The following is a 20,796-nucleotide window of genomic DNA, read 5'->3' as shown; positions in this document are numbered from 1 at the left end:
TTTTTCACAGGATTTTCCTAGAGGACAAGGTGGAACAGAGAGTCTGCATACAGAGTGAAACAGAGGTGAGGGTGGGAATGCAGCATAAGGTGTGTAGTTTATACTAAGTAAGTAAGTAAAATGTATTTATATAGCACTCTTCATAGATAAACATCACAAAGTACTTCACAATAAAACCAGAAATATAAATAAAATAATAATATAAAACAATAAAAAAAATTAATTAAAAGCTTGTTTGTATAGAAATATCTTCAGCTGCTTTTCAAAAGAGTCTACACAACGTAAAGACAACAGAAGAGAATTCCACAGCCTCGGTGCCAGAAAAGCTACATCCCCACGTGTTTTGAACCTAGTACGTGGGAACGAACAGTAACTTCTGACCTGGAGACATAAGTGCTTGGGAAGAAGCATGAGGTTTCAACAGGTCAGTGATAAACTGGGGAGCTTCACCAAAACTGGAGTAATATGTGACCTCTTGTTAGTGCCAGTTAAAAGTAGATTTAAAAATATATTATGTTTTACAGGTAATAAATAGTTCTCTTTGTTAAAGAGTTGACAAATCATGACACATGAAGAAAGAGTAATTAAAAGTTTTAAGGATGCTGGGAATTCGTGTTGTTTAAACACCAACACAAAAACCTAAGCCTACATGTAAGTCGCTTTCCAAAATTCAGCAACAGTGGTACACGTTGCTAACAGTTCCACATTTTCTCCCTCTGTACCTGGACAGTGCCTGCATGCAGCACCAAAGGACTCAGCGAGCAACATCTGTCTCGCCCTAGTAGCACCTGTCCCTCTCATCCTCTTTAGTTGCCTCATCCTAAACTCATCATTATATTCTGTGTTATGATTTACTTTTGTTTTTGTTTGACAAGGTTTGCAGTCTTGCCACATGTGTCACAAACTGCGTCTTGGCTCCGTTTATGATCAACTATTATTGTCAAGCGAGTGAGTGAGCACATGTAAACTCTTTAGATGCATTTTTACAGCCATTTTTCACAAATAACTATGACAGGTGGAAGAAGTAGTTGTTCCTAACAGTCATTCAGACGATCCCAATAATGTAGCTACTTTCCACTGTGTTCCTGTTAAAGATAAATTTACCCCAAATTACTTAAATATCTATATTTTAATATGAGAATCGATTCTGGAACATAAATATGTGCTAACGGAGGAATCAATATTTCACTGTCGATCCGCACACCACTATTAGTAAGTCAACACACAGCAGTCCAAAGTCTTGGAGGTATACCTATCCTCCTCTCTTCCGTCCTTTCTCTTTTGAGCAGCACTGTTTTTGCTAGACATAATTTACGATGATACTGCACCCATAAATTGCTGTGTAAGACACTTGCGAAAAACACAGTAAACAAATTGCTGTAGAGTTGACGACAACAAGTTTGGGGTCATTTTGCACAAATGTTAGAGGGCAAGATCAGGATAGTCTTGTCTCCTGCACCCTACCATAAGAATTTTAACTTGCTAAATTAACCTCAGCTGCAACCCTTTAAGTAGAAGATGATGTGAGAGTGCTTACAACCAGTCTATTCTTTGCATTATGTTTGTCATAAGAGGTCTTTTGTGAAGAAACCTGTTTTTTTGGTTTTTTTAGAGGGACTTTTAGACTACAAAAAGAAAGAAAAGTGTTGTCTAGATTATATTCTGGTTTTGATTGTTTTGTAGTCTTAAATGATAGCTGTAGACATACAGATCCCAAAAAGAAAAACAAAGTGTTGCATTACAGTAAGCAGCTCCGCAAAACTATTGTGATTTATAGTCAGGCAAACTCTTATTTATGCTAATGGAGCATAGCTAATGGGGAAGACTGAACACGGTCTGTTATCAAGTAATCACAATTTGTTCCCCTTATACTTAACTGGATTGGGAGGTCTGGATTTCAAAACACACGTGCAGTGGACTCTAATTAAAGCTGTGAAGTATCTCATGGAAGAATGAACAACGGGGTAATAGATGTTGTGGCAACGCACCATTTACAGATAAAGAAACCTGAACCTGAGTGTCTGTTGCTGTTGTGGGTGTATACTGTATAAAAGTAAACTGATAGCATGCATGATACAGTGTCGAAAGGAAAAGGGATCTTTTTAGGACCTATTAGACCATGTACTGTGCATTTGAAAAAAAGAAAAGGTTACTCAATGTATTTTTTCTCTCTTTCTTTTTTGTTTTATTTTGGTTATGTTTTAGATTAATTATTTTTTTCTATTCAAACCTCACAAAATGTGTACATAAAAACTGGAACAAACAAAAAGGCATGGTATAGTTTAAAATCTGAAATGAGTACTTGGAACAGTGGTACTATACTTTTGATAACTGCAATGCATGCAAAGGATTTCAGTCTGTTCAGCAGAGCATGTAAAGCCATTTATAGGTTGGAGCTATAGGCCTCAAAACTTTCATCAACAAATGTTAGGAGACCTGGGTCGTCGACCCAGAGTTTGGAGTTTAAATTATTATTGAACTTATTTCTAGTCTTTTAGTTCGTTAGAGTTCTGGTATCTGTCTGTGTTCCTTAGTGGTTGTCTCCCCTTGTCAAGCCTGCGTCTCTGTGTTTTGTTTCCTGTTTTACTTTGAAGGTCTATGTCTTATGTTAATGTGTATGGTTTTGCTTCCCCTGTCTCGTTAGGCCTGATTTGTCCCTGCTGTGTTTCCCTGCAGCCTCTCATTCCCTGATAGCTCCATGTGTGTACTTAAGCCCCGTGTTTTCTTTAGTCTGTGTTGCGATCTACCCTCATCATATGCTGTGTGTTCTGGTTGCCTGTGTAAGTTTATTTGTATTCTCAGTTTGGTTACATTTGAATTTGGCATTAAAGCTGCTTTGAGTTCATGATTTTGCCCCAGGGTCTCTGCACATTGGGTTCTCCTTTCCACCACTCCTGCCTGCACACAGCCTTCACATGACAACAAATAACTGTCATAAATTTCTTTAACAATTAGAAGACTATGAAACCTTAGTTTGCTCCTTAAAAATGCTGTAAATGCTCCTTAAAATATTTTTTTGCCTTCTTAAATCATCATTGGTTGCACTTATTTTGATAAAATTCCTTGCAGCTAGCAGACAATAGACTGTGACTATTAATTGGTAAGAAAAACAAAAAAGACCACACAGACACAACAAGACGGGAATTTAAAAGTAAAGCATAAAAGTATAAGTTAACTAGATTTAGTTCTTTTAGGCAGTCATTTTAAAGCCAAAACACACTGTCAAGAAATCGATTAGGGGTATATAAAAATCTAAAAGAACAGATGAAACTAAAACTAAACTGAGTTGACTTGACTCTACTTTCCTCTCTTTTGCCTTCTTATCTACAGGGGTTTTCCTGTGAAACATGTTGCTCACCAGCTGCTCTTCATTGCCTGCAGTCACTTGTGTGGTGCCTCCTTAGTTCACCCCTTGATCTGTCATGTTATCCTGATCCCAACTCACCTAACTGCTTAACTACTATATCCCACAGCTAGAAACCCCCCACTTCACTTATGTTTCTTTCATTTTAATTTCTATTCAACTTTCCTTGCATGTCTCCTTTTCCCTACATTTGCCTCTCCTTGTACTGCTTTTCAGTCCCCCAACTTATTGCTTCTCCTCAAACCCATACCTTCATTTAAAGCCCCACACACACACCACCACCACCACCACCAGTCCCAGCCCTTACCATCTAATAACTCAGTAATGGTAGAGTTGGTCTACAGTGCCCCAAGCTATCAGCTTTTATAGCTCTAATTGTTTCTTCTGTGCGGTTACTTCTAAAGCTGCTGTCTAGTGAATACAAATTGGCCACAGAAGGGAGCAACATTGAGCACCGATCCAAGACTAATCTCAGATGTTCTCAGCGGACACAGAGTCAAAAGAGGAACCTAATAACATGATACTTGTGATCGTGTGGATGAGTTTCAAAAAAAAAGAAAAGAAACTCAATCATCTGAGGTCTTTATTATCTCAAACTTCAGTGTGTATTGTAAAATCTTATTCAGTTCCATCTCTTCCCACTCCTCCACCCCGTTTTACTTATTGTCACAATTTCCAGTGGTAAGGGATTAACATTTAATATACTCTCCTGTCAAGGATTATAGAACAGGTGACACATTTTCATTTGGAACTCACTCCATCAAAGAGGAAGCATACAGACACAGCATGCAGCAATATTTGATCTAGGATTACTGTAAAGAAAGAAAAATCACAAATGATACGAACAATTATGTTTGATGTAAGCTGCTTTTCGGTTTTTTTTTTTTTTTTTTTTTGGTGCGCCTCAACTGGATTAAACCATTTCTCACTGATACATTTGGGCACGTTAAAGTCACAAAATGTAGCTCAAACAACAGCTTTTAATAAATACTCCTTGCAACAGATGTGAGAAAATATGTCCAGAGAATAATTTAACAAGTCTACACTCTGTATACCATAAATCTGACTGGCAGAGGGCCTATCTGAATGACAAAGCATATTATCATCTTGTTTGCTCTGCGTTTGGAGTCATAACTCTCCAGCAGTCTCAGCTCATCAGTGGTGTCAGACTGTATGAAAAGAACCAAACAGTCTCTTGACACCATAAGTGTGGGTTTCACTGCTTCACTACCACAGATAACCACACGACAACAAAACCAGCCGGGGTATCACTCTCCACAGGCCAAAGGCTAATTGGTTAGCCTTCAGCCTGCGTCAGTGAATGGCAAGGCTTGTGGATAATCACAGGCTATCAAAGAGCTCACATTTACAAAAACTGAGCAAAGTGAGGCGGCGCAGCCACTGGATTAGGACTACTTAGTCTTCCTTCCTTCTTTTTTAGTTGTTTAAATTTAAATGTATCATTTAAATGTGTTCATAAATGTATATTGAACACTATTTACACCTGCTAAACCACATGTAGAGGAGGACACACCACACCCTTCCACACCTGCACCCTATACTGTTTAATTTCTCCATTTACTTTTGAAAATTATCATCTTCTGTCCAGTCCACAACTGAAAGACTATCTGAGTTTATGTAAATAATGATAAAGTCATTCAAGATGCCAAAACTTATTACACTAATCCCACAGCAGCAAGCTAATCAGTGTTGAACACAGGTGGAGTATTTTATTTCACCTTAAAAACATTTTCACAGATCCTTAAATGTGGATTTGATTTGAAGCATAGAATAGCATTGACTTTTTTTTTTTAATCTAACGCCACTATTGAGTCTGCATTTTAATCCGAGTCCAGGTTTTCTGTTTGCAGTAAAACTCGTGCAGGTGTAGTCTTCTTCTACTTCATTTATTCTTACAGTAACATTAGAGTATATGGTGCAATATTTCGTATGAAAAAGTGGTGAAAATAGATACTAGATTTATATTTTAATCAGCTGCGGTCTGCAGATGGTTCTGGTTTAAAACCATTTCAGGGTTTGACCAGTGGGTGTATGAATTAAATTTGAACTGATGAGAGGCCTGTGGAGAGGTGACTGGTCAGACTTGAGACGTTGCTGAAGAGCTGAGGACTCTGAAAAAGACTCTGAGGCACTGAAAAAAACATTTGAATCTCCATCAGGCTATTTTGGTGATACTTTTAATTGGTGCTGCAAAATAAAGATTTTTTTTTTCCAAAAAAAAAAAACTGCAACGGTCACTCCAATTTATAAAAGTGGAGATGAACATCTGTTCTCCAATTACAAGGAAAATGTACTACTTTTCAAGTTGCCAAACGATGAGAACATTTTTTAAAAAAGTTTTACCAAAGATTTGAATTTTCAATTCATTACAAACGGACAACAATGAAAACACTGTGGGGTTTGTATTGTCTTTTTAATAAAGCATCTGACACATTATTAAAAGCTAGAGGTGGATTAGAGCATGTTAGAGCAGGGCGATATGGCCAAAAATATATATCACAATACATATTTGAACATTTGCGATAACGATATAACTGACGATATAATTTCTGCGAGACAAAATACAACTCCACAACTTTACTAGCACAAAAAACCCCCATCTATTTATTTTACTTAAACAAGCAGCTGTTTTTTTTTATGTGCATTAAAGCTATATAAACATTTAACAGTGCAAATGCAAATTCCTGGCTGAAAGTTTAACCAAAAGGCATTTCCAGTAGAAATGGGCTGACATATCCTGAGCATAACCATGTATAATATCCACTGAAGTTAAAAAGAAGTGCTTTGCTACATTAAACTGCAGGGTGCCAGATAAAAAAGTCAAATATGTATTTTTCGGACCATAAGGTGCACAGGATTATAAGACACATTAAGCGAAACAAAGCAGTCAGATAAATCAAACTTTATTCAACTCATTCTTCTTGCTTCCTCCACTTCAGTACCATTGATTCATTAATGCTGTATTCTATCACAGCTGCTCTATTCCCATGTTGTTGCAGTATATTAATGACTAACCTCATATTGTGGATGGATTATCTCAGTTGTTCTCCTGACTGAAGTTTGGTCCGTTTACAGCATCCTGCCATGAGATTGCATTTGTCTTAAACCATCAGGAACCTTCACGTTAACTTTTATCGAGTGGAAAAGTGTTAGCGTTCATCCTGCAGCTTCACTGTTTATGTTATGCTAACACAGCTGTGTCGTTAGCGATCACGTAGCACATATACCACCTAGCCCAACTTCAGTAACCCTAAAAACGTAACTGCTGTGTAGTTTCCTGTCTTCATTTATGTTGGAAGTGACAGCAGAGCTGTACGTTTGATTTTTTTCAGAAATCTCTCAGTCAGAACAAGCTATATCATGTTTAGGTAACTAGCGAAACCAGCAAGCTAACTTCCACTAACTTCCTGCTAACTTCTAACTCTGTTAAATGTAATGAATTCTGTTTTCATGGATGCCTGGATGTTAAACATCACAGTTTATTAAAGATGAAAGAATTTAGACATTTTTAAACACTCAGTGATGTTCGTTTGACTTCGGGACCTTAAAGTACGGAGTTTAGGACCCAGATTACTCCCAGATTTACGAGCACCTTAGTCCAACAAATACGGCAATAACGACAGCCCGCTTGCATGTTCTACAAAAAAAAAAAGTGCTTTGTTGTGTATCTGACGGACAAACACCAAACCAGCTCAGTTGCACCATTTTTACAAACCAATTCTGGTTCATCCGTTTCACTCAACAATCTGCTTTCTTCATTCTCGGTTACCACTGTGCTTTTTCGGCACTGCGCATAAGCGTTTTATCCATATTCTATCGCGATATTTCATTTTCTTTTTGTTGCCTAGCATTGTACCGGTATTACCGTGAACGGTATAATATGGCCCAGCCCTACTGCACGTTGAGGGCTACATAGTTACCTTGATGATAAATATCTGTATATACAAACAAATATTGTTAAATCCAGTTTGCTGACGGTTACTTGTGATCAGTGGTGGCAGGTAATTTTTAATGCAGCATCTGATTGAGCTCTGCAACTGTCACAAAGCATACCAGCTGTTTCTGTGCAGTTTTAAACAAATCTGTCTCGACAGCTAAAGGTAAAGTGAGAGAAATAACGCGACTGTGTGATAGCGTCACTGTCAGTGTTGGAGTAAGATGTAAAAATGCATGGTACAGAAATATGTTAGATTATTTTTCAAAGGTTATAACAAATTACAATTGACATGCTGTACAAAAATTTAAGTTAATGCTTATATGCAATTAATTTTATGTGAGAATAGACTATGATTATCTGATTACATGATTACTGTTCGTGTACCATTTGGTTTTTTGTCATGTGTTATTTGTTATTTTTCTTCTTTAGTCCTTCTAGACACAAGGTAGTTATAAAAGTCTTCCCATTTAGATCATACTTTGTGAAAATATGCTAAACCTACAGCCTACATGTATTTGGTTAGTAATTTGTAGTCTTTCCACTTCTTTTAGCATGTTATATAAAAAGGTAAATGAAGAACTGATTCACTTTTGTAGGCATTTTGTTGTGTTTGTACTGAGTGAAAAAAAAACACAATTATTTTGTGCCCTTCTACACTGCGACTAGAACACCACATCCTCTGCATTCAAGAGCATCAATCCTATTTTAAATGTGCATGGTCTTGTGGGTGTTTTTAACATATCTTTTATTTGGTTCATACATATACAGCTGCAAAAGGTGCACAAAGGCAAAGAAGAGTTAAAAAAATCAAAGGTGGTTGCTTTTGTACAGTGTTTGACTAAAACTAAAACCAACTACCTTATATTGTCTAGGTCCTCTAGTGCCTCTAAGTAGTATAGGAGCCTGTGTGCTGTGGGATTAGGTAATGGGGTATTACCCACGGATACTTCTTGTCCTGTAAGTTACAAAGTGAGTGCTTTGTGGACATTTTATTTTTATTTGTGTCGGGTCAGATTGAGATCTAAGTTAGCACCTTGAGTTCTGCAACAATGTTTAAGTATAACGTGTGGTGTGTCAATGTAACATCAATATGAATTCATGGATGCAAGGTTTCTAAGCAGAAGCATGGCCAGGCAACAAACCCTCTTCTTCACAACCTGTTTCTTATAATGCATTAAGGTTCTTTGCCTTTCCTAGGAAAATGACTCACGCGCATCTAGCGGGCCAAATGATATAAGAGAAAGTATGACTCATCAGACTAGGTCTCCTTTCTGTCCATTGTCCAGTTCTCACATTTATATCAGAGTTATATGTACTGTTGGTGCAGGACAGGTTCAACATTTGTACTCTGACAGGTCTGCAGCCCCATATGCTGCACAGTTTTTTTGAAGCCTTATCGCCAGGATTAAGGTTTTCATATGTTTCTGTTACATTATCTCTAATAAATGTTAATTTCATCACTTATGAGTGTACACTCTAAGCCAATCAGATTACTGATTAATTTCAGAATTTACACTGAGTCTTACTGATGGCAGCATTATGCTGTGCTTTTTTCCCCTCCAATTCTCTTGGGCTTTTTTTTTTTTAACCTAGTCATGTGTCATGTCTGTAATATAATATGTATTAGCCCAAGAATAAAGTAAGTGTAACCTTGAAATAAAAACCCGAAACATATAAAAGGCCCAAAATCAAGTGCTGGAAAGAGAAAGTCAGTCCAAATATTGTCCAAATTTTCCTTCTTCAGCCTGTTATACATTTTAGCAGTGTGCCTTAAAATACAGGTCATTCTTGAGCAGTTCATAGTTTTGTCCTTGATGGCGTGTGTTATGAAGTGAGTTTGTTCGACAAAACCTGAAACTCCAGTCACAGATAATGACAGCTTTCATCGATAACCTAGGGCTTCTTCGTCGAAGTCTGTGAAACCCATTAACAGAACTATTTAACTTGTCATTTGCCATTTCTTCTATTCTGTATGAACTGCTCGTGTACCACCTCACTTAACAAAAAGAAACAGGTCATGGGGAGAAGATATAAAAAGTATAACACCAAAACACAACACAGGTGCTGCAATTAAGGTGAGAGAGAGCAATGCTGCAGAAAACTGTTAATCTTGTAAATTCACAACTGAATACATTTATTTTAACATCCAGTGCACTCTCAGAACCACCATTTATTTCTACTGCGACAGCTGCACATTAGAGCTGTTAACTATAAACTTGATGCATTTCAACGTGCCACTAAAGAAGTGCATTTAGGTCTTATGTCATTGCCCTTCTAATGAAGGATAAGCAAAAATCACTTTAGTTTGTGGCAGTGAATATTCCGTTTTACTGACTTAATAATCTCTTTGCTAAATATCAATAAATATTTATCTGTTTTTTAATCTGTGTTTGATTTGTTGAAATTCCACAAGTGTAAAATGGACTTGGCATCAATCAGAACTAAGCATTAAAAAAATGAATTCATTTTCTGTGTCACTAACTCAATGTGAATAAATTCCTGTATAACTGCACTTACTGTTAGGCCCATATTTATTTGGACACTGAGACAAGTTTTATTTTTTTACCTGTTTACTGAAACATGTTCTAATTATAGTTACTGGACATGGACATAATGTGTAGACTCAGCTTTCATTTGAGGGTATCCACATTGAAACTGGACAAAGGGTTTAAGAGTTTAAGCTCCTTAGCATGTGCAACCCTCTTTTTAAAATGATCTTTTGGGTGTGCTGTTCCATATTCCAGCTGAAATTGGAAAAGAGGCAAGGTACAGCCTGGGCCAGTTGCCAGTCAATCACCGCGCTAAAAAAGAGAGACAGTGCAAGCTACAACTTTAATTTTAAAACCTAGTAGCATATTTTATTGATACTTTTTGTTTGTTTTTTAATTACAAGTTAATCTTCTGCAAAGCTTTCCTTTCTGCCATAATTTTATGACTTAATTTTCATTACCATGACTAACTGGTGAGAGGTCTCATGCTTTCATGATATTTTTCTGCCTTAGGAAGAAAACAAAAATACCAATGAGACATCATGGTTTGTTCCGACCTATAGTATACTTTAAGTTTTCCAGCTATTAGGCAACAAGTTACAAAAAAGAGACGATCGTATAAAAACCTCCCTCATATCTCTTTTGACTAGATCTGAGTGTGAGAGACCAGTATGAAATGGGATAAAGGAGAAATAATGTGCCAGCATTTCTCTGAAAGATAAAGGGCTAATGTGTCCTTCTATGAGATGAGAGTGTTGGAACAAAAGCCTACAAAAACTGTATTCCTCTAGTCAAAGAGCCCCTCTTTTCAATGAAAAAGCAATATAGAAGATGAGGTGTGGCAGCAGCTGAAATGCATTTCCATTAGGAGCCAACCTCCTTGAACTCAAATTGTGTGCTCTACTGTGCTTTTAGATTTTGCGTGTGAATGCATCTGTGAGAGACAAAGAAAGACACGAGAGAGAGAGAGAGATGGACACATTCAGGTTCACGATGCATGTGTTATCTCTCAGACCCAGTTCTGGTGTGTTTAATCCTAAAATCCACACTCTGGTTCATTTCTTGTACTCATCCAGTACCTGTAACAACGGCTGCCACCACCCCCACCCAAGATAACAGGATTTGCCTCCATCAGACCTGTTTTATCATGACTCAAGCTGTATTACTGGTAGATTAGAGAGAGGCTTGGGGATTGAGCCATGAACCTTCCTGCTGGGCAGGCGGGTGACTCTGCCTACGTGGCTCTGAGTTGGCCTTTTCCAAAACAACAAAACTGGAGATGTGTGTAGATCCAGTTTCTTGTAACAAAGAGAGGGAGAAATTTTTTTTAATCCATGTGCTACGAAGCAGGTCAATTGTCCTTTCAGTCCAAAAGTGCTGAAATTACTTTATTATTAAGAACAGTTCCATAGTACATGATGAAAACTTGCTTATAACAAAATCCAAGACATTCCTAAAATGACATATGACAGTATGTTTGCACTAAGTACCGCAGCAATTTCGTAATGTTGTAAACCTGCTCAACATTTGGCAATAAAACCCTTTCTGATTCTGATTCTGATTCTAAAAGTATTTTTATTAGAGTAAATGGACCCAAAATACCTTACCCTGATACCAGCATCTCTAATTAGAAACTCATATTTCTTTTGAGGCATTGTTTGACACATCACTTCCCAGCACACACTTAAGCTATTATTTGCCAGTTTGATACCATGTTTCCACTTTCCAATTTGTGTTTCTATTTTGTATCAAATAATACTTCTGATTACAATTGGAGACACCATGGAGTTTGAAGTTTTACAGTCCTAAGCTAATTAAACCCAGTCCTGCTGGGTTTAATTAGCTGTGATAATGTTACTCCACACTTTCCTGTGGAGGTCAGATGAAAGCAGTCAGTTAATTGTATTCTGTACTAAACCTTGTGTCCCAACCAATTTCCAACAAGAGCTCCGGAACTCAATAATTCCAAATTAAAACACACTGCAATCTCTGTCAGAGGAGCATTTCTTGTGATTAACCCATAACATTACCACTTTCACCCTCAGTTTGTGTGTTTGCCTACACTCAGCATACATTTTCTTTTAGAACTTGTGCCTGTTTCTTTCTGTCCAGCCTTGACAATAGCAGCTGAAACCAGTGCCTCTCAGGGCCATGCACACTTGAGACATCTTCTTGTTTCTCAAGTTTAAAAAAATTGATCTTAAAAAACGATTTGTGCATGTAACTGTAAGAGTCCGAAACAGTGGAAATGGGAAATTTCCCCATAACTTCTCCACTGACTGGATATAGCTTGATGTACGTGGATATATTTTGACTGATTCCTGTGCCATTAAGAACACATATTGTGAACTGTTTTTGCATTTCCATGCTCCAGTTCTGATTCATGAATGGCAGAAAAACTAATTGTTCATCAAAATATCAAAAGGTGCGACCTCTTTTGCAGAGCTGTCATGAAAACCCTGCAATAGCACAATAAATGTTGCTTTAACAAAACATGTCACCACGCTGCAGTGCCATGATGTTGACACCATGATGAAAAACTAGCAATTACATGTAAGTCATTGGAAATACACATTATAGTTGAATAACAAAATAGACAAATAAATAAATATACAATAATTTAGCATTTTCAAGTTTATGGAGAATTGATTGATGTTTTATTATTAACAATGTATTACAACTGGTCTAATATGGTCTAGTAACTAATGACTCAAGACGTGCATTTGTTAGTAGTGGAACTAGCAGGAAGTTTTTCCATTCATTCTTTCTTGTTTCTCTTTGTTCTCATTCTTCACTTCCACATTGCATTTCATCTATAGCAGTATTTTATATATAAATATGTGTATATATATATGTGTATGTATATGTATCTGTATGTATATGTGTGTATATGTATATGTATGTATATATATGTGTGTATATATATATATATATATGTGTGTGTGTGTGTGTGTGTGTATATATATATATATATATTAGGGGTGCAACGATACTCGTATCGATATTGAACCGTTCGATACAGTGCTTTTGGTTCGGTACGCATATGTATCGAACAATACATAATTTTTAATTTATTTTATCAACTTTCCTTCTGACGGTGCTGTCTGTGTTGAGCGCTCAGTGGATCTGCGCTCGACAGTGCAGCCTAGGCGGAGTAGTCGAACGCAGATTCACTGAGCGCAGGGCAAGCTAGGGAGACAGAAGTTAAGCTCTCCTTGCAACATGGCAAATTGAACCTCCCCCACCCTCATTCAGATCTGGCGTTTGGAACTATTTTGGTTTTCATGTGACGTATGACCCTGAAGGTAAGCGCGTCATGGACTAAAGTAAAACAGTATGTTGGATGTGCCAGCAATGCTCAATTACATGGGTGGGAGCTAGTGTGTTAGCGCAGTTAGCTTGTTAACGTATTGGCCGTCCAGCCCCATGCACGGGGCGATCCGCGGTAGCTCGTTAACGGAGATTTGCCGTGTTGTGGCATTAACGTCATTTCAACGAGATTTACGCTGACAGCACTAGTGGGAACACAATGAATATGACTGCACATTTACCCCGACATCATCCTAGTGCAAAGACAAGTGGAACAACAAGCACACATACTACAAACTTTACCCGAGTCATTTAGACAGCCGTTAGCACATGATTCTCCTTATGGGGACCTGATATGTTTAATATGCTGCTGAGAATATTGCCCAGAAGAAGCGTATAGTATAGCTTTTATTTTGGAAAGACCCATTTCTCTGTAATAAACTCTCTTTTCCAAAGATGAGTGATTCCTCAATCAGATACAGGGCTCGCAAAAATCGCTAGCCCCGGGACGTCGGGCTAGCGATTTTTCCAGTCGGGCTACCAAAATCTATCTCTGCCCTGCCCGTCGGCCTATCGTAGGAAGGAAAAATATATGTCAATGCTTTTGCATTCTTTCGGAAATGTAGCTGGGTAATTATGTCATTGGCATCGGTGAGCCACTGTCAATATTGAAATCGCGTTTGAATTTGCGCTTGTTTTTTGCTTTCACTTTGCAATCGCGCGAACTGTGTATAGAGAGCGACAGTACTGATTGGTGAGTGATGATAATTTGCGCACCAATTCCTCTGACATCATCTTATCAATCGTTAGCTTACTATGCAAACATGACAAGTGAAATCTCCCGCAGCAAGCTTAAACATGTGAGAGGTTGATCGCACAGAGAATCGCTGAGCGTTATGTGAGTGCGTGTGTAAAAGCAGCAGGATATATATTTTAGTTCTGCTGAGCCAAATAAGACAGGTCAGGGTGAAGAAGTGACAGCCAAAGAAAAGCTTACCACAAAACGGAAAAGTTATGACAAATCAGACTATAAGGCAAAAAGAAAGTGCAGCTTTATGGTTTCATGGACAAAAGAATTTCTGTGGCTGCAATATGACGAGCTAAATAACCAGGGCTGCACATAAGTGGTCCGCAGGTGCGCATTCGCTGTCAAAATAAAAAACGCGCTCAAGATAAGAAGTTGCAACGCGTGTTTGCGTACATAGGATTTTCTGGAGGAGGACAGACATTTGTTTAGAACTCTTAAAGATGTCGAAGAAGCTCCTTTAAGCAATTACTGTGATGTTCCTCCACCTCCAAAGAAATGTCAGAAGGAGTCCGAACCACAAAAGAAGCGCGTATTCTCAGAAAAGTGGTTGCAGGAGGTGAGCTGGCTTCAAACAAATGATGAACGCACAGAGATGTGGTGCAGAATGTGCCGTGAAAATTTAATAAATGACAAATTAAAAAGGCATGAACATTTTTTTTTGTATCGAAAAAATATTGAACCGTGACACCAAAGTATCGAACCGAACCGAACCGAACCGTGAATTTTGTGTATCGTTGCACCCCTAGTATATGTGTATATGTGTGTGTATATATATATATATATAACTTCTCAAAAACTGCCCCTTTTCTGTCATTCTGAGGTATAGTGTTTGACTTAACTTTATGATTATAACAGTTGATGTAACACAGAAAAGCTTTTCTTGTCTTGTATTGTAATTTTTTTGAAATAGCTAATATTTCTATTTTTGTTTCCAGTTATCTAGAAATGAGACATAGGCTTAAATGTTGCTTTACAAGATGTGAAATTATTGTGAAATTTAAACTATGACATTATCTAAAACATTTCATATAACATTACAAAGGTCATATTCATGTTTTAAATTAAAATTTACTGACTGCTATGTTTTGAGATTTTTTAAGACTTTACAAAATTTTTGTATTCACTATAATTCTAAAATTAAAAATGTAGATTTCAAAATTGTTAGTGAAATAAGAGATGAACATAATTATAGGAATGATTTGTGCTGCAAAATCCGAACATATGTTTTCATATGAATAATGTAGTGACTTTTTTAACTTGCAATAGACTTTTTTAATGATGCATACTTTCAGTTAATGTTTAGTTTGTTCATGATCAAAAGTTACATTCATTTTAATCCTTAATTCATCTTACCGCCTAATAATTCCAGTAATGATCCATGAGTAAAATCCAACAAAACATTCTTATTCACTAATTAACAGAGGGCCCAGCTGCTGTACTTTCCCCATCCACATTGTTACACTCAATTAGAAAAGCAGAAACAAAAAATGCACCACCTGGTGGCTAGAGATGTAAACACAAATAAATAACAAAATGGCCCCTGCATGTGAGATTTCAGGGATGGTTGCTATATTGTTGCTTAGAGATTTTAAATTAAGACAACTTAAGTAAAAATGTTTTGAATGTGTACTGCTACAAAAGAAAATAAGTTTCTTCTGTTTAGGCCAGGGGTCTGCAACCTTTTACACCCAAAGAGCCATTTGGACTCGGTTTCCACACAAAAGAAAACACTGGGAGCCGCAAATACTTTTTGACATCTAAAATGAAGATAACACTGTATATATTGTTTTTTACCTTTATGCTTTGTGTGAACAACTAAGGTGTGTTGCTTATGAAATCCATGAAGTGCTACAGAGAAAATTACATTTTATTTATGTAATCAACACATTTTGAACTCTTAAAGAAATATAACAAAAGGAAAGACACCAACCTGAACTAAAATGATCCATGTAGCAAACAAAAACTGTTCTCAGCCACCACCCTTATATCGCCTTTGGGCAGTTGGAGCCTTGACCTGACTTTTAAAAAATAATTGGTAAAAAAGCACTATGCTGCTGAAAAATTAAAAATAGATATTTGCAAAATTCTGCCTAAATATGTATTTTACCAGGTTAATGCGTGCGGTGGGGCGTGGTCTGCAGCGCTGCTGCAGGGGAGGCGGACGCACCTGAGCCACTCCCGCAATCATGCCTCGCTGCCTTTACGTCTGCGCTATCTGTGCTGTTGTGTTGTTGGTGGTGTATGTCGGTCTGTGAGGTGAAAAGCTATAGCCGGCTGTACAGCAACTGTGTGTGAAAAGTGGTCAATAAAGAGATGCTGAAAAGCGTGTTCATGCAAACTTCGTCGGTCTGCCGTGATATGTTTACAATAAGACTTATGGTCCCGAACCTCTGCGCACAGCGTTTGCTAATCGGGGCTGTACGACGTCAGTTTACGCAGGACTGTAAGCTGTCATCTGTCAGGCGTGAGCGGTGTTTGTCTTTAACATAGTTCATGGTGGAGAATAGCTGCTGACATAATGTGGATCCGAAGATCCATAATTGGCCTACCTGGGGTTGAAAGTCTCGATAAATGCACGGCGTTTCGGCGGGTACACCGGCTTCCGCGAGTGTGACTCTTATTTTGAGCGATGAAAAAATAATAGAATATAATTTTATTTTTATATTTCAATATCACAATAATCTTCCAATTTAGAACTACAAGTTAAAAAAAAGAACTAAACACAAATAAAATACACTTCAGCTAAATACTAATTTATTTTCCCAAACCACGCGGAAACTGTTTTTGTAAAGTAGATTACGGAGTGGGTTTTTCTTTTGGTCTCCTGATTTGAAGGAGAAGAAATGTGTGCACATGGTGTCATGTGACATAGAAATAGTATGAGGACTAAAGAGCCGCAGGTTGCCGACCCCTGGTTTAGGCAAATCTGCACTAAAATATTCCTTCATAACTCCTGACCTTTAGCTCTAAGTCTGAAAAGTCATGAACTGTTTGATGAAAGTAGTGTTCAGGTAAAGCAAGTGCAATCATGAAATAGTGGGAAATGAAAGTATAACTGCTGTGAGAGCAAAAATAGAAAATGTGACTGAGTTCAGGAGAACATGTACCTTAATTGGAGTAGAACAAATGCCAACTTATGTCCTGAAAAAAGACCTAAAGCCTCTTTCAGACTGAGGGCCTCTGAATCATTCAGGATCCTGCCACAGGCAGTGCCTCTGGGCTTTTTGTATAAGCCAGTAAACAACACATGTTGTTGAAAGTGGCTTAATGCAATGACTGATCACAGCATCTAGTTTTATTATCTGCTGGAGTTGATGCAGGCAGATGGCTAAAAATTGCATTTGTTGGAACCTTGTGCATCGTACTTCATGTTACAATAGCCACATATTCTTGTTACATTACAGGCTCAGGTTTGTATGTCCTGTATAAGTGAGACATAACACATTTTTAAACTATATAATTAATGTGCACATATGCATTTTTACAAAAATCTGTATTATTAATACAGATTAATGCAGCGATGACATGATTTTAGTGATAATTGTATATTCATAGAAAAAACAAAAAAAATTACACCTTTGTACCAGGTTCCTGAAGTGATACAAGTTCATTAAAACATTTATCAAACTTTTAAAATTTTTGGGAAACATCTAAGTGTGGACGTTAACAGTGGAGCATAAAGGAGGATAATTTTGTTTGTACATTTCCTACTACACCAAGAGATTGGAAGCAATTCTTGCAGGCTGCTTGCATCACCCACAATCTGCACATTGGCACTCCCATAAGAATGATATGTCACTCAAAATAGATCACGGGCTTTGATAGTGTGCGTGTGCTCAGAATCAAGGCTATTGTATCTCATCTTATGCCTGTGAAGGTCAGGATGATGATGATGGTGGCTTTCTCCTATCCAAGGTTGTTATTTTGTGGTTAAGCATACACACAGGCAACCACAATCATCATCATCCTTATGCAAGAAAAGAATGTCAAAACACGAGTTAGTCTAAACCACAAAGAAATCAGAAAAAAGTACTTTGACATAAGGCCTTTGTGTTGGCATCATCAAAGGGAATTACTGACTGTTTATAAAAGGCACAGTGGGTGAGGTGAAAAGCAAGAGATGTTTCAAAAGCTAGCTTTTCAACCCTCAGGGGTATCACAATTGGAGCTTCTGCTTTGGAAATAACACAAAGATTGGGGACTATTGTGAGGGTGACTGTGACACAATAGGTAAAAAGTACAGCATGTTACAGTACAACAGCACTATGTGAGCACTGGTGAGATCATCCTCACTTGCATTTTAAACTGGCAACTTAATTCATAATTACAGAATAAACTGACTTTTTCTTCCCCTAGTATAATATGAAATAACACCATTAGGTAACACCATATGACAACTTCATGTTTTTTCAGGACAATAAAACAACTTTGTTTTAAAGCTTAAAGCTAACTATGTTAGGGACTTAAGACTTAAGGATCTATTAGAGGGCAGGCCCAGGCCCCAAACGTTTCCACCACTAAGTTTTCCTTTTCACTGTGTTTTCTTATCCAGACAGATCCCTGAACAGGCACACCAGGGGGGAACTTGGAAGGAAGACAAAACACCAGGGTTAAAATACAAATTTAAGGTAAGCCAAATACAATTTAATTAGAAACCAGATTATCACTTGTAGATGCAAAGTCTTGGTCCTAAAAATCCCCTACAGGTCATGAGTACATAGAGAACAGGTGTGCAAATAAATCCCAGCCACAGCTGCTGAAGACAAACCTCCGGGCCAGATCTCCTGGAGAGGGAATACCTGCAACATACAGTCAGGGAGGGAGAGATAGCTGGAACTGCCAGGGCATGACAATATATGAACACGTGCAACATAATAAACACAATCAGTTAATGAGCTAAGTCTGTTCCCCTATGAGCAAGCACTTTGACAACGGGAAGAAAAAACTCCCTTTTAACAGGAAGAAACCTCCAGCAGAACCAGGGAGGGGCGACCAACTGCACTGGTTTCTTCCTGTTCAAAGGGAGTTTTTCCTTCCTGTTGTCACCAAAGTGCTTTCTCATAGGGGGTTGGAGTTTTCTCTGTATTGCAAGGTCTTCACCTTACAATATAAAGCCCATTGAGGCAACTGTTGTTGTGATTCGGTGCTATATTGAATTGAACAGAATTGAACTGAATTAAATCTGCATTGTTAAGTAAATCTGCTTTGGTCTAGACACTTTTCACTTTCTAACAAATAAACTATCATAATTTCATGTAAATTTCTGCTTTTTCCATTCTGTCAGATTTTAGTTTTTAAGCAGACAATGACTACAACCAACAGATTAACTATTAATTCTGTCTATGCTGCAAGCCAACCAAGTGAATTTATTTGGAAGATCTCCAGAAAACTGTGGGTGTGAAGTCATGTCAAGTCAAACAAAACAAAAGGTCTTTCTGCTGCCAATGCATGTATTTTAAAACATTTCTATAACCATTCCAAAATCAACAAAAACAGCATAATAATGCAAAACCATTGATTTTCAAGAGCTCAGGCAACATATATAAGGCTATGTTTACCAATAACTTCAACAACAGCTGTAATTAAGGGGACTTAAATTAGTGATGCATTCCAGTCATCTTGTTGTGAAGGGTGGTGCATTACTTTTTAAACAAATACAGTCAAAAGCAGAAATTAGAGGAGGAGATTTCACACGTCTGAAAATATGCTTATTGTACAGATATGTTGGCATGTCACACATCAAAGTGGTTTGGGAGTCTCTTTTTAAGAGCTGGTATGAGTTGCAGGTGCTTCATATTATGCAGCTCTTAAAATAGATACGAACCTAGCATTCTTTGAGATTTGAAATGTTTTGTATTTCACCACTATAATATGATGCATTTGCAGTGAAACTCACTGCGGGGGCTTTTTGCTAAAAAGAAAGTCACCTCATCAAACCTTTATCTTGCTCTACAAGATTGTTCATTGTATCTATTTACCTGTAAGAATGAAAGCCGTGAGACCTTTTTTCTTTTCAGAATTATAATTATCTATCAATATAAAGGGCTCAGTCCCTCTTTCTCATAGTTTTTAGTAGTGTATGTGTACGTGTGTGTGTATGTATGGTCTATGTTATAAAAATACGGCAATAATACATTTGAAAGACAGCCAGTGTATTGGTGTACAGTCTAATACAGTTACAGTTTTTTTCAGAACTTCAAAACTGAGTTTGAGAAATTCAAATTACTTTAGACATGTTTTTATGGTTTTAAGTGACACTTATCTTTTTACCATATATATAAACAACCACATGTTTTTCTGATGAGGGCAGATGATAAAATTCTAATCATATGGAAATACATTAAATAATTCAAAAGCAAATAAGCCTAGTTTGAGAAAGTTCAATGATAGCAAGCAAGTAGAGATCTTTGCAAGATCATTAAAAGATGGTGACCAAAGAAAAAGAAGAAAAGATTTTTTGCACTACTACTGGTCAAAATTCTCACTGGGTCTTCTGCTTGATATGTTAATTGGTCATTTACTGACTATTAATATGGGGCAAGATATTCATGAACTGTGAAGAATATTTATGAGGCAATAAAAATGTAAAACGACTCTTACCCTCATCATTTGGCTAGTTTGACTCTAGACTGCACTATATTACTATTTTCTGCATTTAACCTAATAATGCATTACTTAGTTCTACTGAGATTTTCCCATTTTAAATTATTAAAGGAATAACACTGAAGTGCAGCATAATGTTTAACAAAAGGGGAAATGATGTATTTCTTCCTAATGAGACACAAAAGGTCGGCAGATCAAAAGCATCATCCCTAAAGCAGCAAACAGAATATGAAAAATAGAAATCTTGGTGACTAAAGGCCCGCAA

General features: G+C 37.3%; 1 long non-coding RNA gene across 1 annotated transcript in view; it reads left to right on the top strand.

Annotated features, from left to right (window-relative positions):
- Window positions 1-20,796, top strand: part of LOC118453673 (uncharacterized) — a 109,439-nt gene that overhangs the window by 83,966 nt on the left and 4,677 nt on the right. The window contains exon 2 of the long non-coding RNA XR_004843391.2: window positions 18,481-18,556. This is a non-coding gene — a long non-coding RNA (uncharacterized LOC118453673). The remainder of the gene's footprint in view (window positions 1-18,480; window positions 18,557-20,796) is intronic.

This window comes from Neolamprologus brichardi, chromosome 1 (genome assembly GCF_056152115.1).
Source record: "Neolamprologus brichardi isolate AB-2024 chromosome 1, ASM5615211v1, whole genome shotgun sequence".
In the NCBI taxonomy this organism is placed as follows: Eukaryota; Metazoa; Chordata; class Actinopteri; order Cichliformes; family Cichlidae; genus Neolamprologus; species Neolamprologus brichardi.
Note: the sequence above shows the minus strand (reverse complement) of the source record. Positions and strands in the feature narration are given on the sequence as shown.